Below are 15,266 nucleotides of genomic sequence, written 5' to 3'. Positions count from 1 at the left end.
AGATTCCTTGGACACGTAATGTCTAAGGATGGAATTGAGGTGGATCCTGATAAGGTGAAAGCAGTAGTAGAGTGGAAAAACCCCAAGAATGTTACAGAAATTAGAAGTTTCTTGGGTTTAGTGGGTACTACTGGTGCTTCATTGAGAATTTTGCTCGGATCTCAGCACCAATGACTAAGTTAACTAAAAAGGGTGTAAAATTTGAATGGACAAAGGAATGTGAGAAAAGTTTTCAGGAATTGAAGAAACGGTTGGTGTCAGCCCCTGTGTTGACCATCCTTGAAGGCACAGGGGGAATGACAGTCTACACTGATGCTTCTAAGGTTGGGTTGGGTTGTGTTCTTATGCAACGTGGTAAGGTGATAGCATATGCATCCCAACAACTAAAGGAATATGAGAAGAACTACCCCACTTATGACTTGGAATTAGCCGCAATCATTTTTGCCCTAAAGATTTGGTGACATTATTTGTATAGGGAGAAGTGTGAGATATACAGTGATCACAAAAGCCTTAAGTACTTTTTCACCCAAAGAGATTTGAATATGACGCAGAGGAGATAGCTCGAGCTCATGAAGGATTATGACTGTGAAATTCAGTATCATCCTGGCAAGGCTAATGTAGTGGCAAATGCGTTGAGTCAGAAGGCACAGACTGTGTCACTCTCACACTTAGCAATCAACCCACAACTCATACAAGAGGCGATGCTAATAGATGAAACCCTCTTATATGAAGGAGCAACCTTAGAGCTTGAACATCAACTAAAAAACATTAAATGGTTAACTGTATCCCTGGCAGCTCTACAGGTGCATCCATCTATTAGGCAAGAGGTGATAATGTAACAACCTTTGGATCCTGAGTTGCAATGGATCAAAATTAAGATTCAAGAGCAATCAATGAATGTCCCTGATTTTATTTTAGCCAGCGACGGGGTATTATTGTTTCAGGCTAGGTTGTGTGTGCCTGATGATTTAGAGATACGAGACAAGATAGTGCAGGAAGCAAATAGCTTTGAGTACTCACTCCACCCAAGAAGTACAAAGATGTATAAGGACCTCAAACAAAACTACTGGTGGCCAAACAAGAAGATCACAATAGCACTATATGTGGCGACTTGCCTTATATGCCAAAAAGTAAAAACTGAGAGGCATCGACCTTATGATACTCTTCAGCCACTCCCAGTACTAGACTGGAAGTGGGATAGTATTACGATGGACTTTGTCATCGGACTACCACGCAGACCTAAGGGGATGGATGCAAATTGAGTGATAGTTGATCAGCTTACTAAGACTGCTCATTTCATTCCCATCAAGACCAATTACTCTATGGCCAAACTAGCACAACTTTACATGGACAACATAGTGCGCTTACATGGAGTGCCAGTGAGCATTGTTTCAGATAGGGACCCAAGGCTCACTTCCAGATTTTGGAAAAGCTTACAACGTGCCTTGGGATCGCAAGTGAACTTGAGTATTGCTTTCCACCCATAGACTGATGGTCAGTCAGATCGAACCATACAGATATTAGAAGACATGCTCAGGGGATGTGCAATGGAAATGTGTGGTAGTTGGGATGAATATATACCCCTTATGGAGTTTGCTTAAAACAAAAATTATCAAGCTACAATTGGGATGGCTCCATATGAGGCATTATATGGTAGGAAGTGTAGAACTCCTTTATATTGGAATGAGGTAGGCGAACGCCGAATGTTATGACCCAAAATGATACAGATGACATGCGACAAGGTCGATGTTATTCGGGAAAGGATTAAGGTAGCTCAGTCACGTCAAAAGAGCTATGCAGACACCCGCAGGAAAGATATTGAGTTTCAAGCAGAAGAAAAGGTGTTTCTCAAGATTTTTCCTACTAAAGGGTTGCATAGATTCTATAGAAAGGGTAAGTTGAGCCCGAGATACATTGGCCCATTTGAGATTTTGACTCGGGTTGGCTCAGTAGCCTACATGTTTGCTCTTCCACCTTCGCTCAGAAATGTTCATAATGTGTTCCATGTATCTATGCTGAAGCGGATACGTTCACGATCCATCGCATGTGTTACCCGTGGAACCAGAATATCTAGAAGCTGATATGACCTATAAAGAACAGTTAGCTAAAATCTTGGACTGAAAAGTGAAAACCCTTCGCAACTGCTCTATTTCCTTCGTAAAGGTGCAATGGGCTAACCATTAACTTGAAGAAGCATTCTAGGAGAAAGAAGATGAAATCCAAGCCAAGTACCCTCATCTTTTCGAACAACTAGGTACGCTAATTTCGAGGATAAAATTTTCAAAAAGGGGGGGTAAATGTGAAACCCTACTTTTAAACCTGGTTTAGTTACACGGCTGACCCGATTTAACCATGCAGGACCCAAACCAAAGAGGGTTGAGGCAGGTTCCCTATGGACCATGATGACAAGGGTGACTTTAAACACAGGTTGTCCAGACAAATCCGAGTCAGTGCCTAAGGAGACAGGTGTACCCAAGCCGTGTACATGCATGTATCATAAGGTCATATACGGGTAATACTGGTATGTAGCCGTATCCTAAAGTGCATACGTATTATATATCTTGTGCCAAGAGTGAGATACATGCTAAGAGTTGAATTCCATCGAAATCTCAATTGTTTGGTTAAGTTTTGACCAACAGGTGGGCGGTCACAGGTGGGCGAACCCGCCCACCAGTGTGACCCACCCATATGGTTACTAAATATTCTCTAGTATAAATAGTACTTTTTTTTTTCCTTTTTCTTATTTAATGCCTTAAAGAGTGGGTGAGGAAAGTAAAGAAGAGAGAGAAAAGAAAGGAAGAAAAGAGAACGAAGAAGAAGAAAGCAAAAGAGGAAGAAATGATTTGTGAGTAGTCCATAACCTAAGACTTAGTAAAGTTGTTTAGGTGGATAAGATTAAAATGAATTGCATTGTATATAGTGCATATGGATGTGAATGCTTGTGTGGTCTTTCTTTTCACTTACTGAGCTAGTGAGCTCACCCCACGTGCACACCTCTTTCAGATGATTTTGTAGGTCGCCTGCCTAAAGATCAGGAGTCAGGACCCCACAGTCGAGTTTCCTATTGAGGATTGGTGGGTCCCTGAGGAGAATGAGCACGGTGCTGATTGCATGTGCGAGGGTTGTGCTGCGGGACCGCAACAATGACACCGTATAGGAATTCTTTTTGGATTTTTGATGATATCCCATTTGTGTACTTGATACGTGAATTGTTTTTCTTTTGTGTAAATATCATGCCTGCGGGCCCACATGTACTTAGCTATATACTACAATTTGGGCATCAAGTATATTGGGGATATTTACAGGTAATTTAAGTCTTCCGCTGAACTTTTGAACACTTATCTTAAATATGGGTATGCTATGGTGGGGTACTGTATCAGATGATCTTGGCAGGTTTTTGGTTAACCGGAGTTAACTTGGTCACCGGTCCGGTTCTGTGTGAACAGGGTGTGACAGGAACCTTCTGTGGAAGAACTTGCTGATCTGAGAGCGTCACAACCAAGGAAGATGATTGTCCTGTCATATTGAAAAAGGAAATAATCAGTGTTATCCATAAGATGGTCAAAATATGTGTAAATAAGGTCAAGTATGTTTACCTGGGGACCCTCAGAGGTCAATGGCACACATACGGTCTCCTACTGAAGAAACTCCAAGTTGTCTCACATAAGATCTGTAAAGTTGTCCCTAGTTACCCCAATCAAGGCCGCCTATAAGTCTTCCTCAGAAAGGATGCTAGGGTTGTGCATGGATGGAGGAGGATGATGAGGAACTAGGGGGCCATTTGAGTCAAACCACTGCCTAGCGATCCTCTCCCTGACATATCAGGCAAGACCACTGGGACCCTGGAATAGAACATGAAGACCAGTAAGTCTCCTAGCCTCGTCTTAATGGGCTTCTGAAGAAAAGTCACCATTTGGAAGGGAGTCCAATTAACCTACAAGAGCAAGGGGTTAGTATTGAAGCAGGAAGTAATAATACAATGAAAAGAAAAGGAGAAATAATGTTACCACAGTGAGTCGGTTAAGGACGTCCCTCCCTATGGTGCTAAGAGGTAGAGGGCCATGGATGGTCCTGCCTGCACCCCATTTTCTGGTGAGAGGGAATATATCATAATCCCCTTCTGTTAGGGGAGGATTGATGAAGTCAAGATGCTCATAGACCTAAGGCTGAAAAGGAAAGCACAAATCAGACACAAGGCAAAGTAAAGCAAAGAAAGTATGTCAATCTAATAATTCTTACCTAAAGAATAAAGGCAGCCCCACACAAGCTCAGATCGCCCTAGGCAAGATGATCCATCATCCTCAAGAAGTATGCATAGGCGGTGCCACCCCAGTCATACTTCTGAATGTTCTGAAGATCACTAAAGTAGTAGTCGAGCTGAATGCCGACCTTTTTAGAAGCGTTGCTAAACAAGCACAAGCTGGCCCATTAGATGAAGATGCTACAGATAAATTGGTCCTTTTCCTCCCGAAGAGTGGACGCGGTCACCTTCTTACCGGTCTAGATCTTGTGGATGGTGGAAAGATGGATAGAAGTGGGAGAATCAATGCCCGTAAGATCCAATATAATGGACTGGCCATAGGGGTAGAAAAGGTGATGGGCTCGCCGCCAAAGGGAGGGCCAGTCAAAGATAAAAGCAGAGGGGGGTGATCGTTATTTCCCCCACAGGACGGTGAAAGGTATAAGTGATCGGCCACCATCTCTTGGTAGGAGCCCAGGTAAGCTCGACATCCAGCTTCTTGCCACATGGGTAGAAGCAAGGACGAAAAGGCATGTTGCGGATTGTCTGCTATATGAGAGGATGGATATGGTTGACCCAAGCTCCCATTGGGATAATCATACTTCTTATACGTAGGTTCAGCTTGAGCCTACTATAACAGGTAAGTATCCCAACATAAGCATCATGGAACATAATTCTAAAAGCATACATAGGCATACATGCATGAGCATACATAGAAATCTCAAAGCGTAAAGCATGCATTTATTGCCCTAACATGAGCATGTAAAATAGTTTAAACATGCATGAGAAAAGCATGAAAATAGCCCAAGCATGCATTCATACATGAGGATAACATTAACATAGGCTAAGCATTCATCAGCACGCATGCATGAGCATATAAAACATAAGCATTTGTAGCATTATAAGAGCACGGCATAAAGAAAAAAAAAACCATTCTACCCAAGCAGAGTTGCAACGATGATCCTTAGTGCCCTTCAGTGTCGATCCCAGTTACCACGTTGTAGCGCCATTTTGGGACAACGAGTCAGCCAGCCTGTCGATGACTCTTACACCATGTGTGTGCTTGCGAGGCCCCATCTGAAGACTTTTATAAGAAACTAGAACACTAGAAGAGAGAGAAGAGAGCACCACACCACACATGGAGCAAAATGATAGAGAAATGGAATAGAAAAATTGGAGAGGGTCCATCCCCTTTTATAGGAGGACCCCACCAAGCCCTCGGGCCCACCAGTCACTCATGGGCCTGCCAAAAATATCGTGGGCTCGTGAGATATTCCACGGACCCCCCAAGAGAAAAAGAAAAAAATAAGAAGAAAAAAACCTGACTTAGCAAAGAAAGAAAAAACAAAAAACACAAAAAGAGAAGAGAAAAAAAGAGAGAAAATAAAATTATAAATAAGGGGAAAATCCCACAGGCTCGTGAGAAATCTCGTGGATCCGCCAAAAGAAAAAAAAAAGAATAAAAAAAGTAAAAAATGTCTCAGAAAAAAAAAAATTAAAATTAAAAAATTAAAAAAAGGAAAAAAGAAAAGCCTCACAGGCCCGTGAGACTTCCCACTGACCCGCCAGGTAAAAAAAGAATGATGAATGTCCCTTGTTGAGCACAAAAATGAATAATAAAGTAATATAGTAAGAAAAACTTCCCAATGGAGAACGTAAGTGATTGTCCCCAACGGAGCATAGAAATGATGGGAAATAATGATGAATGTCCACACATGGGCACAAAGATGATAATGAATGAAGACACCTTCTGGCTTGGGGTTTTCAGTTTAGTACAACCAGGATACCTTTGGATGGCCTAGAAACCTTTTGGCTTAGGTTTCTGGTTTAGTACATTCGGGATACCTTTGGATGACCTAGAAACATTGTGGCTCAGGGTTTCTAGTTTAGTACAACTGGGATGCCTTTGGATGGCCTAGAAACCTTTTGGCCCAGGGTTTTCGGTTTAGTACAACAATGGTACCTTTGAATGGCCTCGAAACCTTTGGCTCGGGGTTTCCGATTTAGTACAATCGGGATACCTTTGGGTGGCCTCGAAACCCTTTGGCTTGGGGTTTCAGATTTAGTACAAACGGGATATCTTTGGGTGGCCTCGAAACCCTTTGGCTTGGGGTTTCAGATTTAGTACAAACGGGATATCTTTGGATGGCCTAGAAACCTTTTGGCTCGGGGTTTCCATTTAATATAATCAGGATGCCTTTGGATGGCCTAAAAACCTTTTGGCTCGAGGTTTTCGATTTAGTACAAACGGGATACGTTTGGATGGCCTAGAAACCCTTTGGCTCGTGGTTTCCGGTTTAGTATAATCGGAATACCATTGGATGGCCTAGAAATCCTTTCAACCCAAGGATTCTAGTTTAATAAAATTAGAATACCATTGGACGACTTGGAGACCCTTTTATAAGTTAAATTATTACGTACTGACACCTTGGCAGGAACAGATCAAGGATCAACATGTGGTGGCATAGGTAAGATTCCAACTTCATTAGTTATAATTTCCTAGATAGGGTCATATTAATTTACAGATTAACTAATGTTTTAACTAGTTTGCAAGAATTTACTGATGAATTATTTGCCCGTATTTGCACCTCTGCCATCATTGGGCACTTTGGTGGTAGTACATGCTTATGGTGACAAAATTTGGGGAATTTATTTTCTTTGCCCTTTGGCCATGGCATAGGCCTCAACCAACGAGGGGTATTCTATAGACCCCCAATTTTGTCACCCACCCCGATAGTGATGACAAACAACGAATGATCAAGGTTTGTGTTTCATATTGGAAGGAAATCTAGGTCTTTTGTGATGATTTGGACACTGACAGCAACTCAAGGCCCAACATACAGCCTAAAACCCTAATCTAATCTTGAACTCGGAAGTGGCCCGAAACCCTAATCCAACCCTGAACCCCGCTACGGCCCGAATTAGCTTAAAACTTAAAGGCAACCCTGAAACCTAATGCAGCCCGAAACCCTAATCTGGCTCGAAACCCTAATTCGGCCCAGGGCCAATTTCAGACCTAATCTCGTGGCACACGATACTAATATGTTATATATTGAAGAATTGGTTCTAAGTACTCCCTGATGGTGCAGGAACGACATGAATAAGGATTGCCAAAACAACACCAGTTGGAAAAAGGAAAAAGATCCCTCTTTTCTATTCTCAATTTTTATGAGCGAAAAAGGAGCTTGAAACCTATGCCATTGGATAGTGATCGGAAAGACAATTCCAATGATAATCCCACGCTAAAATTGGACTATCAGATCTCCCAGAATCTCTCTTGGAAGTTAGAACGAGGATTGATTGGCCAATTCTGGCTGAGAAACCTCTTGGGCCCTCTAGTTTCTTAGTGGGCCCACCAATTTTTGTGCCAGAATTGGTTAACTAGGCATTTTACACATGAGAAATGACTTTTTAGGGAAAAAACCAACCAGACTCGTGAAAAATTACCTTTTTTAGATAGCGGGCCTGCTATGGAATTTACCACTTTTAGTGGACCCGCCAAGGTGAGTCCGGACACCTATAAAGAGGGCCCCATTTTTCACTAAAGAAGACAGAGGAGAGATGGGAGAAAAAAAATAGAAAAGAAGAGAAGAAATACAAAGGGAAATGAGTTGAGAAGAAGACTGAAGGTTGAGGAATTCCTCCTTTTTTAGCCCTTAAGAAGCGTGACGGGATCCTGAAGTGCCACCAAAGACCTAGAATCCCCAAAGAAGAAAAGCAAGCAGCCGAGATCATTCTCGTCTAAGTTGGGAGTCTCGTTCAAAATCATTGAAGCATCGATCGGGGTCTACCCCTTTTTGACTCGAAATTAGGGTCAAGGTCAGGTATAATCTCTCAACAGAGTAGGCATAATGTAGACCTTTCATTCGATATAGCATATGTATAATGTTGCGCATTAAATACATAGTCATGCATGTGGGTTAGGATATAAAGGGGAATATTCGAATTTCAGCATCTAATAGGAAGACCGGTTCAACTGGGTGAAGTGGGTGCCTAACACCTTCCCAACTTCAGAACCTATCTCTTACTCTCATCTCTAGACCAGACTGAGTCAATCTTGGGTATGTCCTCATGGAATGGGCCCACATCTCGAGTCCTAGGCCCTAACCCTAGGTGGTGACTCCAAATGTTTATGTTCCCCAATCCCCGATATCAGGCCATTATTAATGTTCTTTTTTAGAAAATACCCAAAAGGAAGATAGCCCCCGCGATATAGGCTCCCACATATCTTCAAGCGAGGATGCGGTGGTGTGGGGCCTACGGATAATGCGGCGGTTGTCTCCAAACCAAGAAGGAGAGAAGGGCAAGGAAGACCGAGGAAAGAGGCTGAATTGAGGATTACAGCGCTCCCATAAGAGAATATGATGGCTATGTGTCACTTACCTTGCATAAATCACAGATCTTGATGCAGATCAATGGATAGGAGTGGAACCACTAGAGGAACCCTAAAAGATTGAAGGCACCACCAAACGGGATTGGAGTGAATTTTGTGACAATCACTGTGATTATGGTCATACCACAGACAATTGTTGGGAATTACAAAATAAGATAGAAGACTTAATAAGGTGGGGGCACCTTTATAGGTTTGTGGTGTGGCACGATGAACATGGCCAAGCAGAACAAGGCCAACCATAAGGTAATGATCGTGATTTTTGCCAAGTAGATGACCAGAGAAGGGATCAGCCACGTGTTGAAATTCAAACAATAGGGAGTAAGGAACAAGAGGACTCCTCCTAACAGAGAAGGATGAACAAAAAGGAGGTAAGAAGAATCCCTTGTCCATGTTGTATCCACTATCAGTGGATGGCCCACTATTGGAGGAGAATCATGGTCATCAAGGAAGACCTATGCAAGGAACGTGTACTACAGAGAGAATCCTGCAAAAAATGCAAAGACCAAGCAGAAGATCACATTTGATGATGATGATTTGAGGGGAGTGGACTTCCCTCACAATGACACGGTGGTAATCACATTGAGAGTAGGAGTGTTCTTGGTGGAGAAGATCCGGGTCAATAATGGAAGCTCTACGACATTCTTTTTTGGTCAACATTCAAGAAGATGGAAGTTAAGGAGGGGAACTTGACACACATCAATACACCACCATATGGATTTTCAAGCGTTCTTGTGATCCCTAAGGGGATGATCAAACAACAGACCATAGCAGGAGCAGGCGAATGAAGGAAGGATACTATGGTAAACTTCCTAGTGGTAGATACCCCATTATCGTAAAATGCGATATTGGGGAGGCCAGGGTTGAATAGCCTCAAAGCCGTGGTATCCACTTACCATCTGAAAATGAAATTTCCAACGAAACATGGAGTAGGTGAATGTAGGGGTAATCAGGACGAGTCAAGAAGATGCTATGCGAACTACCTAAAGGGGAAGAGCAAGCACAAAGAGATGCTTGAATAGAGGAGGACGACCAGAGAGAGAAGGTTCCAACAGGGAGAGGAGACACTGGGAAGAATTGGTCCAGATAGAATTAATTGAGTGAGACAACACAAGATAACTCCAGATCAGAGCCTCTATGATAGGAGATGAGAAGGATGAACTGATTCCTCTGCTCCAATGGTGACATTTTTGCTGGTCAACCACAGATATGCCGGGCATCGATAGGAGGGTCATCGAACACAAACTGAGTGTTAACCTGACGAAGCTACCAGTTAAATAGAAGAAAAGATCATTTGCCCCCAGAAGGAAGCAAGCCATTGATGAGGAGGTAGAAAAAAAATACTAAAATCCGATTTCATCAAGGAGATCATGTACCCAGAATGGGTTGCCAATATGGTATGGTGATGAAGGCCAGCAGCAAACGGAGAATGTGTGTCAATTTCACCGACCTCAACAAAGCATGCCCCAAAGATGGTTACCCTCTACCTCGAATTGACCTCCTAATAATGCAACCACTGGTCATGAACGAATGATCTTTATGGATGCCTACTCATGCTATATCCTGATCAAGATAAGCAAGGTCAACTAGCCAAGCACAACTTTGGTGGTAGAAAACAAGCACTATTGCTATGAAGTGATGCCTTTTGGATTGAATAATACTGGAATTACCTACCAGAGATTAGCGAATCATATTTTCAAACTAATTATAGGGAATAATATTGAAGTTTAGGTAGATGACATGCTAGTTAAGAGCTAGAAGGTCACATGCCACATTTCTAACCTGAAAGAGGACTTTGAGATATTGCCAAAGTCTAACATGAAGCTCAACCTGAGCAAGTGTACTTTTGGAGTAACCTCAAGAGCATTTCTCTGGTTTGTGGTAACTAAAAGAGGAATAGAGGCCAATCCTGACAAAGTAAAGGCCACATTAGAAATGGCACCTCCAAAGAAGGTAAAAGAAATACAAAGGCTAATAGGTAGACTAGCAGCCCTAGGGAGGTTCATTTCAAGTGCAATAGATAGGTACCTCCCTTTTTTCTAGACATTGAGGGGAGCCAAAAATTTTGAATGGACTAGACTGTCATCTTGCATTCAATGAGCTGAAGAAGTACCTGTCATCACCCCCATTATTGACCAAGCTAAGCAGAGCTAATTAGTTGCAGCTATACCCAGAAATTACCACTATAGCAGTTAGTGCTGTATTGATAAGGGTAGAAGACCGACAACAACCTATTTATTATGTGAGTAAGATGTTGATAGATGCAAAGACATGCTACACAAAGGTGGAGAAAACTGCATATACACTAGTCATTACAGCTAGAAAATTACGCCCCTACTATAAGGCGCACTCTGTAGTTGTCCTCATGGATCATACCTTAAAGAAAATTTTCCAGAATCCAAGTGCCTTGGGAAGGATAGTCATATGGGCATTAGAGCTAAGGGAGATCAATTTCACATTCTAGACACAAACAACAATAAAGGTGCAGGCACCGGATGACTTCGTGGCTGAATGCACTAAAGAAAGCAGAGGAAGGTGTAAGGGAAGAGCAAGAACCCCAACTGCCAATTTGGATGTTATTAGTAGATGGATCATCTAGTGCTTTTGGATGTGGCGCAGGTATAATAATTACAATTCTAGGAGGATTCCAATTGCAATGTGCCCTGCGCTTCTCCTTCAAGGCATCTAACAACAAGGTAGAGTACGAGGCACTCATAGCTGGGATGTGGCTTCCTCAATTGTTGCAAGCCACAAGGCTACATGTGCACAATGACTCATAGCTTGTGGTACATCAGGTATTAGGGGAATATGAAGCAATGGAGTAGAGACCCAATACCTGGAGAATTAAGAGAATCCTCTTCCATGTTTGAAGTTTTCCAAGTGTCCCTAGTACCCTGATTAAAAAACACACAAGCGGATGTACTGTCACAGCTAGCCACATCTATGCTTTCTGATGTGACCAACCCAGTATTCATCAAAATCCTGCAGAAGTCGAGCATCTCAACTGACGGGCTGGTTATGCAGTTAGAGGCCAAGTACATATGGATGACACCCATCTTATCCTTCCCTTCCTTTCAGTGACGAGTGGGGCAATGCTTTCTGGTCATCCTCTCCTTTCAATGAGGAGTGGGGATGCTTTGTAGTTGTCCCCTCCTTTTAGTGAGGAGTTGGGGATGTGTTCTGGTTGTCCCTTCTTTTTAGTGGGGAGTTGGGGATGCATTTCTAGTTAAAACTAAGAGCACAACAACACTATGGGGGAGAAAATGAAAGCAAACCACAAGCACTAGCAGAGCTCACCAGGACTCAAGTCGTACATCCCCAAAACCTTGTCATCTGAAACTTTAGATTGACCATCACATGGACCTACGGGTATTTACTACTAACCAAGAAATTTGAAATTTGAATGACCTTGAGTCATTGGAAAAGAACCTATCCTTCCACTTATAGATTGAGGTTGGCATATTATCTAATCTAAGACTAGAACCACTCTATCCCTATGCTTGAAATAGAACCACCCAGGAAAGTTGCGATTAGTGAGTAAGATGAAAACATTCACAAACAGGTTCAGTGTGGGGGATCTTTTTATTTGAATACACCTAATGACAAAGGCCAAAATGACTTTCCAGGAATTAAGAACAAGCTGTGCTGGGACACCCCTATAGTGGCAGAGCATCTGAGCCAAAAAGTCATGGATGGAAAAACGAAGACCACTTATGAGGGAATGCTCATAAAAACAAGCCTCAGCCTCTATCCCCCATTAGCCCTCTCCCATGTGTCGGGAAGTCTAAGCAACATGGAGTCTGGGATGTGATAAATCTCCCTGAATCTCTCTAACTCTCTCGCCATTAACCAAGAGCGACCTAGCCAACAGGAAATTCAGTCGAAGGATCTGATTTTGTGGTATATCCCAAGGTAATCTTACCCTTACCCCTCACATGAGGAGGCCTCTTGGCAACCATCTTATGACAGCGTGGAGTACCAACATGAGGAGAGGATTCCGGAATGTACACGCCGACATTAGGGTTAGGGGACTCGTTGGAGACTAAGGCTGTTTGTAGACACTGACTAAAGAAAAGAAAGGAAAGGAAAGAAGAGGAAACACTAACTGCTTTTGAAGGAAAATGAAGGAGTGCAAAAAATAAAAAAAAATGGCGGATGATCCTTCGAAGAACAACCACAGTTAGACACAGCTATAACATCGCCACCGCAAGAACAACAGATGTAAAGGAAGAAGAAGAGGAAAAAAATCGTCTGCAATTCCGATCTCGTACAATTCCGTGAAATACCACCTTCAGGGGGTGACACGTGTATTGATACCAATGCAATGGTTCAAATCTGATTTAAATGCCTCTTCAATGATTTAAGGTTTTATTAGTTGTACCAGATCTGGACCATTGTATTGGTATCAATACACGTGTCACTCCCTGAAGGTGGTATTTCACGGAATTGTACGAGATCGGAATTGCAGACGATTTCAACCCAGAAGAAGAAGAGAATGAAGATGATGTTCAAGCACCATTAGTTGTGACCCCACCAAGTTGCCTATAAAAGGGTACTGGGGCAAATCATAGCCCTGAAATATGGATGGCCAGGATGGGTGCAAGACATCAGTCTGACATCGTAGCCACATGCCCCATGAGGACACAACACGTGTACACCTAACAACCATACCTTTGGAATCCCCTTCGGAATAGTTCGACCCACAACATATTGATATGACAGTTCGAAACCCAAGGTACGGCACATCAGGAAAGCATTAACTACACTGTTCCAAAGAAAAGAGAGTAGGGAATGAACAAAAGAGACGATTCCTATTCTCTTTACTCCCTCAAGCTTCGTGCCAAATCTTAAGGGAATGGAGGGTACCTGATATACCATGATATGACAAGCCACTAAGGAGTGAACACATGGCTGGAACATTGTGGAGGAAAAATCACCAATCAGACGACTAGATGACAAGACGACTAGATGACAAGACGACTAGATGACTAGACAACCAGATGATCAGATGACTAGATGATTAGACGACTAGACGACCAAATACCCTAACCTACTTTCCCCATTCATCACAAATGCAATGGATCACCTCCTCACAGACTGAGCACAGGGGAACTCATATCCATTTCCCACATGTCACCCAGATCTGATTACTCAATCTTGAGATGTTGATGTTCATAATCGTTGCTAAACCTAACCAAGGCTAGCAAACCAATCTACAGTCCAGCAGTTATTTGACTCTAAATTAACTCCTGTCGAGTTAACCTTTGGAACCATAGTTACTTAACCTATGGGTAACTATGGGTTAATCGTTAGAATCTTGCCTAGCTATGATGAGATTAGACACCTCAGCTCAGACAAGGACCGATCCACCAATAACCAAAAAATCTAAGTCATCGAGGAAAGTGACCCTCGAGCCAATGAGAGCCTGGATCGATCTCCATATAAAGAGAACTTAGTCAAGATGGAGGTAAGAAACCTAGAATACTCAAAGCTCAATCTAAGGTTTCCTTTCTCACCCAATATAGTGATTTGGACTTCGTAAAGCCTTCCCTAGGCTAGTTGCTCATTTGTGATCTGAAGGTACCAAGGAGGCAAGAATCTATAGTAACAAACTCCATTTCTCGAGTTTGAGTTCGTTAGAGATCTGGCTCTACCTAAGCGCGATGAAAAAATTATGATCTGGTTGTCGTACCATCAAACCCAATAGCCATATCTCCTGCAACTTTCCCTCCTTACATTCCGTTTGAACCACATCCATGTCTGCAAAGAAATTTGTCCCCTACTCCCATTTTTTCCTTGGCTGAATTTTCTTCCCTTTTCATTTTCTCTCATTTTTTACCCTCGGTTTCTCCATCGGTGAAACCCCAACCAGGGGAGCTTACAAAATGATCTAAGAAATGATTTATAGATTTGATTTTCCTAAGGCAGTTTGATTCAATCGCTTGTTTTAAAAAATGATTCACAGCTAGATTTCTAAGGCGGTTTCCCAAACTGATATTCCAAGCGGATTTTCTATGGGGGTTTATGAATCTAGTATTTTAAGGCGGTTTGTGATGCTGGTTAGAGAAGTCATGGTGGTTTTCGAAGCTGGGGTGACAAACACTCCCATTGGATGAGGTATAGCTCATTGATTTACAGGTTGCAGGTTCACAGCCCTTTTATTACAACTCACCACTACGGTCATTTGGCTGGCTAGCTATGCCACTCTATACTTTGCTTTGCTTCAGACCATCGTGACAATCCATCCAGCTGAACCTCCCAACGGCATCTCTTGGGCACAACAACATCTCACCATGCGAGCGACCGAGGTAGAGCCACAGCAGGAATAACTAGATGATTTAGATCACGTTCTTTTTAAACCATCAACCAACCTTACCCAAGAGGAAGACCCCAGATGGTATGATTGGCTTAAAATTGTAGATGTAAAGGTCTGCACCATGTAGCTCGCCATGCTTCCAGAACTTAATTGAGGGGAGTAGTCTAACATTTTTTTTTCACCTATTTTGAATGAAATTATTCCATTTACTCACCAAAGAAAAATTTATTCCCGTCTCTAAAAATTTGATTAACTCAAGTTAATTTTAGAGAGATAATTAACTTAGCTCAAACTAGTATGTGCTTGGTGGCATTTCTTCG

The 15,266-nt window shown here is 42.4% G+C and overlaps 1 long non-coding RNA gene across 1 annotated transcript; it reads right to left on the bottom strand.

Moving 5' to 3' along the window:
* Nucleotides 1-3,362: 3,362 nt before the first annotated feature.
* On the bottom strand, nucleotides 3,363-6,156 carry LOC122062390. The gene is made up of 4 exons (XR_006134939.1): nucleotides 4,240-6,156; nucleotides 4,008-4,166; nucleotides 3,597-3,934; nucleotides 3,363-3,516 (listed from the first exon to the last, which is right to left on the bottom strand). It is a non-coding gene; the product is annotated as an uncharacterized LOC122062390 (long non-coding RNA).
* Nucleotides 6,157-15,266: the final 9,110 nt, after the last annotated feature.

This window comes from Macadamia integrifolia, unplaced genomic scaffold (genome assembly GCF_013358625.1).
Source record: "Macadamia integrifolia cultivar HAES 741 unplaced genomic scaffold, SCU_Mint_v3 scaffold1018, whole genome shotgun sequence".
NCBI lineage: Eukaryota > Viridiplantae > Streptophyta > Magnoliopsida > Proteales > Proteaceae > Macadamia > Macadamia integrifolia.
Note: the sequence above shows the minus strand (reverse complement) of the source record. Positions and strands in the feature narration are given on the sequence as shown.